Source organism: Myiozetetes cayanensis, unplaced genomic scaffold, assembly GCF_022539395.1.
Source record: "Myiozetetes cayanensis isolate MyiCay16 unplaced genomic scaffold, myiCay2020 scf3, whole genome shotgun sequence".
Taxonomy (NCBI): Eukaryota; Metazoa; Chordata; class Aves; order Passeriformes; family Tyrannidae; genus Myiozetetes; species Myiozetetes cayanensis.
In genome coordinates, this window is record NW_026087521.1 from 27,095,781 (window position 1) to 27,108,573 (window position 12,793).

General features: G+C 33.2%; 1 protein-coding gene and 1 long non-coding RNA gene across 7 annotated transcripts in view; one reads left to right on the top strand and one right to left on the bottom strand.

Moving 5' to 3' along the window:
* LOC126644514 (uncharacterized) overlaps window positions 1-8,233 on the bottom strand; it is a 58,034-nt gene extending 49,801 nt beyond the window's left edge. For all 3 annotated transcript variants that reach the window (XR_007629943.1, XR_007629944.1, XR_007629945.1), the window contains exons 1-2: window positions 8,094-8,233; window positions 7,907-7,969 (exon numbers count right to left, since the gene is read on the bottom strand). This is a non-coding gene — a long non-coding RNA (uncharacterized LOC126644514). The remainder of the gene's footprint in view (window positions 1-7,906; window positions 7,970-8,093) is intronic.
* Window positions 1-12,793, top strand: part of IMMP2L (inner mitochondrial membrane peptidase subunit 2) — a 410,416-nt gene that overhangs the window by 76,925 nt on the left and 320,698 nt on the right. The window lies entirely within an intron of this gene.

The window sequence follows — 12,793 nt, forward strand, 5'->3', positions numbered from 1 at the left end:
ACATGTACTATCGATGTATCTGGTGATTTATAGTGAGGCAGACAGGGGGAAAAGGCCCTTCTGTGTTTATTATGAGTTTTGTTGATCTGAAGCATTAAGTCTAGGTTCTAATATATGATGTGAGTTGCTAGTAGGTTTCTTTTATTTTACGTACCGTTGGCTAGGCCAACACATGACAAAACTTGAACTTCAGTACAAAAGCATGTCTGTGCTCATAAGTTTAAATCTCATTTGGTATTAATTTGCTGTCCCAGATAGCAAGAAAGCATTTCTGAAACATTACAAACTGTACTTTTCTGAAGCAACAATAACTGTAAAAACCTTTTACAATTAAAATAGCAGCACCCTCTAGTGTGTATTCAGTTATACTGGTTCAAATCCTTTACATAAATATAGGTTTTTAAAGGGACAATAAATCCTTGTAGCACAAAGAACTTTCAATGTGTTTATGCTAGTATAAAGTAGAGGTGGTACTGTAGAAATGTGGCTAAGCTAAAAGAGCTAAAGAAGACCTGGTGGGTAGACATATCTCATAGATAATTGAGATAGATATTTGCAAAGTTGGTCCTTGTCTCTGCCTTTCTAGATAGATAAACTCTATGTTTGGGGGAAAAAAATTATTGAAATAATTTTAAGTTAAGCAATTGCATTAATGCAGAATGACACCATATTATGATAGAATTCAAATGCTTTTTACTTTATTTACAGTGATTGCTTCTCATAAAAACTAATTTATTTTTCCAAAGGTTAAGGAAGGATGATAAATTGGCTTGCACTTTCCTGTGTCATTAAGCTGCACTTTTAAACCAAAGAACATATGGACATTTATGAGAACTGATGAATACCTGAAAGTAGTGGTGACAATTAGTGCTTCAATAAATGCTTATACAACTGCATCCAGAAGGAAGGATCTTTCATTAAAAAGTATTTTGTGGTATTTAAAATTTATTGCAAAGCTTTTGTGAAAGAACTTTTATATGTTTTGAATATATTGTTCTCCTGCAGATGTGAAATAATGCACAAAGCCTACCAGAAGGTAGAGGAATTGATCAAATTAATTATACATGTCTTGTGTGCCATCATGTTTATTTGCAAGATCCAAGTCTTCATTCTTTGAATATAGTAACAATAAAGAGCAAATGTATTCCTTCTGACCTCTGTTTTTCATCAAGTGTCTTTAGCAAGATCTCTGCTTTGCTTTACCCCTTCTTTGCATCATAGAAACTGAGGTTTTAATGGGATTTCATCTTGTCAGCCTATTCCTTGCCCTTGTAAGTGATCATATATTATATATTCTTTCTTATGAGCTCCTCTGACCTCCACAAGCTCTGATTTCAATCCTGTGCTAGTGTCCAAAATGGCCACGATGTTTCTAGGAATAATTATATCATTTGAATTTCCTCCTTGCTTCCAATTTAACTTTTTGTTTGTTTGTTTGCATTCCTTGTAATTTTAAAAAGTATTTTTTATTATGTTCTTGAGTCACAGAATACATAATTTGGACACTCAAAGCAAATAACTTTTGAATTTTATTTTTTTGCCCTTTCAAAAGATTAACTTCTTTATGTTAAATATACCTTTTTTTAGAAGTTTAGTATTTATGCTTTTGCTTAAGCAGGTGTTAATTCTGTAATTTCGGTATGCATGTACTATATTATTGGATGTACATATCTTAGATGTGTGTATATACTCAGTGAATATTATAACTTGAAAATAATATAGTATATTTTCCTTGAATATTTCAGAACTAAATTTAAGAAAAGCTCATTAAGAACTTTGGAGTTACCGTCTAGAATAATTTGCAGCTCAAACTAGAATCAGCTGTAAAATTAACAGATAAATCCATTTATAATCAGTTAACTTAAGCATAATTATCCCAGTTTGGGATTGCTGACTTGGTTTTCACATTGTATATTTAGAGAAGAGTGACGGATTTTTAGATTAGATATTAGGAAGAAAATACAATGTGAGACAACACTTTTGGCAGTAAAGTAAAAACACTGTTTTATATTGCCCAAGGGAGTTGTAGATCTTCAGACTTTGTGGTGCATAAGAAGAGCCCTGAAAGCATCTATCAAGAATACTGTAGGTAAAGATGCATCTACTGTGCAACATAAGGAGGAATTTGAAGACCTCTTATTCCTCTGATTCTGTTTAAGAATTAGGTTTTCTCTGGAATGATGTTCCATAGTCCTTTCAAAGCAATTTGCAGAAATGAAGAATATATATCTTAAAAATACTTTGTATCATTGTTGAAGAATGTATATTGGCTTTGTAACATTCTTTTATGAAATGATAATATGATGTACAGTGTTAATTATGTTACTTTCTCAAGAATACTAAGAAATTTTCTCTTTTTGTGGGATGATATTAAAGGTTAGTTGGGAGAAATGAGTAGTAGTTCACTCATTCTCCACGCTGGTGGTTCGTAATACTGGATTTCTTGCACAGTGGAGGTGATTGAGACAGAAAATATTTCAAACTCTCTTCATATGTTCTTTAGCAAATCCTTTGCATTTCTTTAAAGTTGAACATAAAATTTTATATTTCCTGCCTCTAGTGTTTAATTTTCTATAATGTTAGAATTCCATTTGTTGGAGTTTTGTTTGGGGAAAAGAAGGTTATAACTAAGTTTCAGTTCCATAGAATTTATATACGTGAGTAGTGAATACTAAAAAAGTTTTAATGAGTCTTTTTTAATTTATTTTTTCTCTCAAAGAGTCTTCATTATTGTATGAAAAAAATATTTTGAACAATTGACTGCAGAAACTTCAGATTGCTTCCAATGAAAAGTGCACCCATCTGAAATTGTACCTTTGAGCCCTGTGTCAGCCTTTCACTTTTGGCCAAATGGGACAAAGTAAACTTAAAGAACACTAGTTATGCAAGAGATGAGGAGAGATTTTTCATTTCTACTGCCTTTTCTCTCTTGCTTTTTCTACTAAAATTTTTATCTGCTATATAGGGATTTTGCTAAGAGTTCTGGTGTTAAGAATCTGCAGAACTCCAGAATGCTCTGGGCAATATTCCTGCTGAAAACATAATTAGATTCTATAAAAATATATCTTCAAATGAAAAGACAGTGTAAATATAGAAAAGTTGATAATTGGATACCAAAAAGGAATTAAATTTGGATTTACAGGAATTTTGACCCATAATCCATTGCTTTCCCTTTTTGTCTAAATTTAGAAAAGTATTTTGATGAATGTAAAACAGCAGTCAAGAATTTAGAACCCAAAATGTAAGTAATTTTTCTGTCTCTAGAGAGGACATTGGCTGTCCTATGAGGTATGTTTCAGATTATTTTTTTTATAATAAGAGGTTTAGGAGTGGCAGCAGTACCACATTAGATCTTATAAAACATCACACATAAGTGGATCACCTCTGCGACTGTGAACTTAGAAAACAGAAAATTAGAAAATTTAATTTAAATTTAGAAAAAAAAAAGTTACTGAAATATTTTATTCAGCAAATAAAATAGAAACATTTCAGACTTAGATATTTTCTTGACATTTTAAGGTGAGGGAATTTATATTTAGCTTTGTTTTAGCATTTTAATATATTGTTGCATTTTGAGTCTTATAAGTTTGGTGTTGATCTAAGGATGGATGTGGACTTCCTCAGTGAAATAAATAGAGCTTATTTCTACATGCTTTTCTTCTGTAAGCTGTATTTTTTTCTGGTTTTTTCCAGGAAAGAAATTCTCCCTCTAGTGAATCTGGGTCTCTGATTTCACTGGGAGTTTTCTTTGATATTCCTTTAAATTAGAGAGTAGTCATTTTATAGTCAACATTTCCAATGCAATTTTAAGATTTTTTTACTTGCAAGTTGACTCTGTTGAAAAGTGCTTTTCATCTTTCTATTTTTTAATAATTCAAAATATGAGATCTTTTTCTTGACTTATCCTGGCAAAATTTAGAATTCAAGGAGTTTTCTTTTAGTTTTCTGCTGGAAAATTAAAAATTAGTAAGAGAGGAAATAACAAATTAATAATTCCTGCATCACTTGAGCCGATAGCTTTCCATTACAAGCTGTCACATCATATAAAATATACCATTATAACTGTCACACCATTATAATATATGCCATTGTAACTTTGTGTACCTGGTGCTTTAATTGGAGGATTCTTTCAGAATATCTTACTGCAAGAGCAGATATTATAATTTTAACCTAAGTTTATTGATGATCAATTGATTATTATACTTAAAAACATAGAGTGTATCAATATTAAGTTTATATTTATTTGTTCTGCTCTTACTACCATCTTTCACCTGAAATAGTTCTTAATTCCTAATATCTTCTTTCTTGATCCATTTTAATGTGCTGTGCTATCCTTCCCATTCCCATTCATTTTATGATAACCAAACAAAGCTCTTAGAATGAACATGTAAGACTAACAATGTGATGCATTGTTGCACTTTTTTTTTTCCTAAATATGATAGAAATCTTAGGTCAATGGATAGTTGATAGCAATATAGAAGCATCAGTCCAGTTTCTTGGGGTTAATGCTAATCTCAAATTTAGCTGAAGCCTAAAAGATGATTTCATCTGCTCACAAAGAAGAAGCTGACTTTGTTCACATTCTTTTTGAAAATGGAGGGAGAAAATTAACACTATGCACCTATATAATCACTAGAAATGGCTGCTTTTTCACTTCTTAAAAGACGCCAATTGTAATGGAAAACTTTGTTGAATAGTAACTTTTCAATTCTTGTCATGAGCTCATACACAAATTTCTGCCTGACAGCTAAGTCTGCATTTAGCCAGCTCCTTTGTCACATGAAATGTGGAGTGTTTCATTGATTGGAAAACTGAAGAGGGCATGGGTGATTTCTGTGTTAATCTGGTCTCAGTGGATTCAGTTTCTGCAATATGGTATTTAGTTTTAGTCTTTATTTCTAAAATAATACTGATATCAAAATTTAGTACCTGTTACCTGAAGTATATTTGTAAGTCAATTCAGAATGAAATATTGGAGTTTATTGTCTTCAAATATTCCAAATGACTTTTTATATGTAGCATGTGTTTTACAGAGATATTGAAATACAGAAATGGTCATGCTAATCACGTAAATATCAAAGCAAGAAGTGCTCTTGTAAAAGGGGAAACACCTCAAGATACCTTTGTGGTGGTTTGGATAAGAAGGATATAATTTATAGTAACTGCTGCCCAAATTCATTGAGGTTGGTAGAAGAGAGCAATACAGGTATGAAAATGCCTCCAGGGCGATAGGCAGCCTTTTCCTTTGCTTCTTTTTGCTACTTGAAATAAAACCTTGTCATTTCAAGAATTATAATGAGCAACAAACTGGAATAGCCTCCATATATTTACATCCTTCATCTCCATGTAGATAGATAACAATGTGACACTTTATCTTGTCCATTTCAAAATATCAAACCTTTACACAGATTTAACCTCACACTTTTCTATTAGGTCACTATTTGAAGATTATTCAAAACCAGGGCTGAATGATTCCTTGTTTATTACTTTAATTGGTGCTTTTGTAGTTGGTGCCTATAATGCTAGTATTTTAAAATAGGAGAGTATTTCGAGATAGAAAAATAACTTGTGCATTCATTCGGATCTTTCTTTTTAATTTAAAACACAATTCAATGAAAAAGCTGTGATCATTCCTCGTGGATATCTGTGTTCTACACCCTAATAAAACAAAGGCTACATTTGTTCTGCAGTTACTTTCTCTTAATTTGTGAAATGAGGTACTGTCTCTTAAAGTCAGAATTTTCAAGGATGACCTGCAGAAGTTCTGGTTTTGAAACTGTATTTCTTTTTTCTGGGAGAATTGATTGCAATAATGAAATTTTATTTGAAAGGAAATAGATTTTGAGCAATTTATCATCATAAACAATTACACAGCATATTAGATACACAGTTAAGAGCTAAGTTCCTTTACTTGCATTTAAAAATGGATTTACTGCCTTGTGAGTAGCACTCCTTATGCAACAAGTACTACTTGAGAAATAACTACGTTTATTTATGTAGTAATTTATTCTTTCAAAGAATATCTACTAAATGGGTGCTGATAAAACAGCTGATAACACTGTTTTCTCTCTGCAAAGGTGTTTGATAACTGGTGAAACTAAATTAAAATTAAAAATATTAGAAATATAATTCTGACAATGGCAATGTACTTCTAAAAGGTAACATAAAAGTATATATGTTCTGTCTTCATCACATTACTTGCACCAACTTAACTTTCCTCATGCTCAATCTTAAGTGAGCTCAGTTATTTCTCTGTGATTTGAATCAAAAAGTTATTTTCAGAAAGGGCCAATCGTCACACATCCCTCCATTTACTAGTGAATAGATTCTGCATTTGCTTCTTGGGGTGTTTCCACTGCATGTTTATCTTGCTGTGCATACTTTGCTTTTATTTAAAATGTCACACCATTACAATAAGCAAGATGTTGCTTTCTATGTGAGTGCTGCACTTGCTCTATATTCATAGACTGGAGATGAGAACATGTCCCAGAAATAAGAAAGATTACAAGACAAATTTCCAAAAAGCATATTTCTCAGTTCTTTGGGATTTGCTTTATTTTGATTCATTTTAATAATTTATGGAAGCAGAAGAAGAAACAAAGGAGTTAAAAACAACATACATATGACCAAAGCAAATGTTTAACCACAAAATGAAGTAACACAAAAAAGCTTTGTAGTTAAATGTGGTATTTTCAAGAACAAGTTTCTTTACAGCATTATTAATGTTCAATATTACAGGATCACAGTATTTAAAAAAATACAAGAATTATAGTTATGAAAAGGTAATTTAGCTTTTGACAACAGTATGAAAGAAGCTGTGTCCACAATAATATACAGACAGTAATAAAATAGGGAAAAGTTGGGAGGTACCTTGTTGCCTTTTTGCAACAGGAAAAACTCCAACATCATTCTTTGCTCAGTTTGGGACTGAATTTTAAAACATGTAGGATGCTTGTGGCCAAATATGACAGAAGGTCTCAGGTTAAAAAGGGAAATTACTTTTTAATCTTACCATTTCATTCACTCTTATCCATAAACATAAATCATGCTGCGTGCTTGGCAAAGCTAATTTGTTAATTTAATTATTACACTTCTGCAATGCTTCTCAGTTGTAAAAGATATTCAATTATTCCACAAGCTACAATAATTCTATTCATCTCAGAGGAGCTATTGTATTGTATAATTAATACTGGCATAATCAAAGTTAGAGTTTCTTTTGTATGCCACTAGAGCCCATTCCTACTCTACGTGCTATAAAGGGACCTAACTGCTTACAGTACTTTAGAAACCAGGTCCATAACAGTTTTGTCAGATTTTACTCATCTATTTGCTTGGTACTAGAGCTAAGCACCAATAATGCTTTTTATAGTTAAATACACACTTTCAAGTAATAAATGAGAAAACCCATGGGAATTCAAAATATATGAAATTACAGAATAATTACTTTGCAAATGCAGTTTTTGAAACAGTAAATTATACTGAGAGGTAAAGTGCCACAAATATATTGTATCTGAAAAACACATTGCCTCAGACAATTTTAACTGATTTTGTTCTTTTTCTCTGCCTGCAAAAATATTTCATACTAGTTTCTTTATTTCAGTTACATGGTTTCCATTTTGTTTTGTAGCTCTTTGTTTTAACAAAAGCAAGGAGCCCTCAGTACTAGCTCTTCTGAGTGCTATAATTTTCTAGGCATTCATTTTCAAGGTTAGCATTTATTAGTCCTAGTGTTCCATCTCTTCCCTCCTATTCCCTTGTACATACCTTTTCCAGGGTACCTGCAAAGTGGTTTAGTTCTGTACTTTCAAATCCCTTCTGTACATTTTCTGATGCACATAAATAATTTACTACATTGTCACATGTGAGTATAAATTTTATGTCAATTTGCACATCTGAGTTAACTTACCTTTGTATTCTTCTTTTTCTGACTCTGTTGGTAAGCTGGCAGTTTCTTGAGGTCATTTTCAGCCTGTAAAATACCAAGTATACCAATGACATTTTAAAAAGACAGTTATTTCATGAGTCTATGTGGTGAAGTGGAGAAAGATTTTCTACTCCCACCATGATTTGTAAAAAGGCAACCAAAGGATCACCTTTTTCATGAGTTTCTTCACTTAACAAGGAAGCACTATTTCATTCCTTCTAAGCAATACCCAGGAAACACATTCAGATGTGTGCCACTAGTTTGTTAAAATTTCCAAAGCTAAGCTCTTCTTCTGAACTGTCCTCACTCATTTTGATCTTTTTTCCTCTTAGGAAGGCAAGACTTACAGAGACTGGTAGTGATTTTTTTTCAGTTAAGAGAAAAAAAGCATGTTTTTGGGACACTAGCCCAGATCTTAAATGCAAGCAGTGCAGCTGTATGATTACACTGAATACTTGTTTTTCCAAACCTTGACTTACTTATAACCTTAAATCCTCACAGCTATAACAACACCATGACTTTTGACTTTACTGGCATTAATCTGATCTACAGAATAAATCCCATAAAGGCAGCAGCACATATTATATTTATCAAATTCTGTTTACCTCTATGAAAATTTAAAATTCTACCTAAGAGTATTAAATACTAAAGAATATATTTGAATAAATAATATTATTTACATAATATCCCTGATGAGACTACAGTCTTTGTCCTGGGGAGAGTTAAGTTTACATTTCTGAAGTTTACAAAGCATTCTTAAAAGTATTTACCGTTTCCTTAAATTCTGAAACTTTAGAAAGCTTCTGAAACTTTAGGTCTTGTCTTGAACTTTTTTTCCAGTTTTATACATGCATACTCTTATCTTAGCATTGTAGGAGAATTTTTGCTATAAGCAGGCTCGAGTGGTGAGCAAGGCTGTGATAAGGAGAAAGGCTTATCTTAATAGCTATTCCAAGGAAAATCAAGCTGTTCTGTAATAATTAAGGTGTGAATAGTATTTCTTATATTTACCGCTATAGTAGGTGGAAAAATATCAGAAAGAAAACATTAAATTCTTTCCAAAATGAACTGGAAAGAGACGAGGAAATTTACACAAAGGATATATGTTACTTGCCTTTGACATTTTTCCAGATTTTCTGTAGAAAAGCCTAGGAAGAACAAAAGATGTTAAGGGAGAAGCAAGATTTCTCAAAGGAATGGTCTCTGACAAAAAGAAAGTGGACAGTAAGAATGTAAGTTTAGGTTTTATATTAGTAGTGCAATGTATTTCAGCTCTTCGCTAGGATTTGTGTTAGGACTTGATGTGCTATTATTAGCCAGAAAATAGAGGATAAACAGAGAGGTAGAAAGTTTTGCAGAAGACATACCACCATTTCAGCAACTTAAATGGGGAAGGCTACGTATTCTAGCAGTGCTGACTGAGTGAGTGGAGTGGCATGGCACGATTGCCATAGAAATTAATCCATATAGCTGTAAGGCAAGACATCATCCGTAATTATTAGAAATGTCTCTAAGTCCTAAAATTACAACCACTCAAACAAAATATTGAATCAGACCAGCATCAGGAAGGAGTAATACATGTAACTGACTAACTATGTTGTATAGGTGAATTTAATTTTGTGGCAGTTTTTTTCCCTATGCTTCTGTGAGCCAAATGCTGGTTTAAAAAAAAAACCATCAAAAACCAACCAACCGAACACCCCCCCCCCCCCAAATCAAAGGAAAAAAAAAGATATAATGCTCACTGATTGGAAACAGTGAAGAACGCTGAAGGAAATCAAAACTGGGACTGTAGAACTGACATTAAACTAAAAAATTAGCTTTTCGTAAGAAAGAGACTTTGGAAAGAGAGTGGCAGGAAATTAGCAAAGGCTGATAAATTATTTGAATTCTTGAGCAAGTTTACTTCATGTGGAGATCATTATAACTGGATGATATAACTTCATTTTGCAAAGATCATTAAATTTGTGATAGTACGTAGCTGGAGGATTAGGCAATTTCTGCTTCAGCATAGCAGGGTATTAATTAGTACAGTTGCCCAGGAGGCAAACTCTACTTTAGCCAGAGTGGCTTTGTGTTGTTCACTCTAGTGCCCCAAACACCATTCGTCATCTAACCAGTGAAACTAGCCACTAGGTACTCAGTACAAGATTCCTGTCTGCAGAAAGACAAGCAGTCTGCAGCTTTGTGTCCTGTGTGATGAGCAGGGGAATCAAAACTCCCTGTTCAGTGGATGTTTCTGGACTTCAGTTAGGCATATGGATTAAGCTCATGCATACACATATACACATTAGTGGTATGTGTTGGATTTTGACTTCCCGTTGGCCTCTCAGCCTTGTCTCCTTCAGATGTTTGCCCAAGTAGAATTAACACACTGTCAGGAATGGTTTAACCTGTACTTAAAAACTTCCTGTGATGAAGGCTCTATAAGCTCCAGAAGCAATGTGTTCTGTTTTTCTTTTTGATGATTGTAATATGATATGGTATTGGTAAAAGTAGGTATATTTCAATAATTTCTTGGTGGAATTGTGAAAACACTGGAATGCTCCGATTTGATCACATCATCACAGTATTGGCCAACATAAATTAATTTTCATCTCAACTTTCTGGAACACCACCAAATGAAGTGCCTCTGATTGTGCACAGTGGTTGTTCCTAGTCTGAGATCTGATTACTGTTTTCCTTGTAAAAGGAAACAACCTCCCATCAATCAAACGTGCAAGCAAGAAAGCGTGATCTTTTCAAAAGATAGCAGAATCCTTTACAGATGATGTGTGTACTTAGTATTATGGCCCTGGATTAATCTTGACATGCCATCATCCTGTACAGATACATCCTGAAAATGTTGTTCTGAAAAATAGCCTAGGAATGAATGTTAAGGAAAATGGTTAGACATGTGAGAAAACTTACACAAACAGAAGGAAACTATTGGGACAGTGCATTTTTCAGTAAGCAGAAACCTCTGAATTGGTGGAAAGATGCAAGATGTTTTGAAAAGACATAAGCTTCAGATTGGTCTGGGGCAGAAATAAAGATGAAGTCTGATCCAGAAACTGACATTTCAGACAAATTAGGTGATATCTAAGATTAAAATGGACTGAACTGAATATGGTTAAGAAAGAGACTCCGGATAACAATGCTTTCATTATTTAAGACACGCATGAACAATACATTCTTTAAAAGAATTATTATTATTACCATAGTTGTCTAAACAAACAGGCCAATCAGTTAAACAAATCAGCATTAGTGTTTGAAGTAATAGGGAGATACAGTGATGTCTCTCTTTATTTTGTTTGTTTACAGACTGCAGTTAAACATTGAGAAGAGTGAAATAACCATTGCAATGAAATAAATTGACTTTCCTTACAAAAGAAAAAGTTATTGTTTATGAAAAGATTATGGAAAAATAGGAAGTACATGCAAATACAAGCCTGTATTTCAGTTACTGTCTTTTATTGTGTTGAAAGAATATCAAGCTATTTAGTAATAGCAAAATAATGCTAGGCTTTGTAGAAGCACAGAGGGATGAGGCATTAACTTTGCTAGTAGCTTCTGCTGGTAATTAGTGCAATAAGACTAGTTTTTATACTTGGCAAACACAAGTTCTGTTCTGAAAAGGAGTATGTAGACTTGTGAAGACGATTTTCTATGTTTCTGTCTTATCCTATTTTTCTGTTTTCTCCCCTTCTTTGCTCCACATTATTATCTAGTCTGCTTCTGTTTTCAGCTCCCAGCAAGAGGAGCTGCAGTTATTTTCTCTGACTTCTCTAGATGCCTTTGGTAGAGCTATTGGAAGTACAGGAGAGACATTCTGCTTGGTTTTGGTTCTCATGGAGAACCTCTGCATCATCTAATACCAGACATGGTGGGCAATTGCAGAAAGAACCTTGCATGCTTGACAGGACTGAAGTGGATCACAATACTAATTGCCTAGTATGACACACATAGTATTCAATCTATTATTTTCAGAAAATATTGAATCAAGGACTAGTTTCTGGCATTATTAATTTAATTAGGAGAATGAGTCAAACTAGTAAACATGCCCAGTTTTCCTTTAGGAGTAGATGAACCAAGGTGCCTCTATGGGGGGATTGAATATGCTCAGTATAAGCAAGATGTTATAGGGTAAGGTATTATAGGGTAAAGTATACCTCAACAGAATACAAGCAAAAAGCAGTCTTCAAAGGTTTGTCACTTTGCAGGATTTAAGTAGGAGTTTGTGAGCTCAGAATACATTATAAATTTATAGAAATTTAATCTCTAGAAAGATCTGAAGATCATGTTTCAAAAAAAAAAAGGTCATTTAAATCTCTCAATGAAATCATTGTAAGAGCTTCGAAGTATTGGCAGAATAATATATTCTACCTCTCCTTGGTTTCCAATAATAGTTGAGCAAATTTAATTGGAAAATTAAAGAAAAAAATCAGCTTTTAATAGATGCTCAACATGGAAAATTCTAGTCTGAATAGCGGACACTATAAAAGCTGAATCTTATAATTAAGCAACAGGTGTCACAGTACATGCTGTCTGTAATGATCCTAAGGAGAAAGTAATTTAGGTATCAAAGAAGGGAAGAAATATTTCAGATGACCTGCTTTTTGCAGAGGCTAATCAAACAAATTAAAACAATTTACAAGCTAATTAGACTCCCTTCACAGCAGCAAGTGGTACTGTGGTAGAGCTTCAGATAACTCCTCTCATTGGTTTGGAGCAGGGTATTTAAAAGAGATGGTGGCAAATCTAAACTGATCATTTAAGTTAATCACTCATATGCTGCTTGCTGAGCTTGAAGAGTAAAAAGCTATCAACCGTACATATGTTTGGACATAGTTTGGAACACAGTTCAAGCAAATATTTGAATCATTGTAG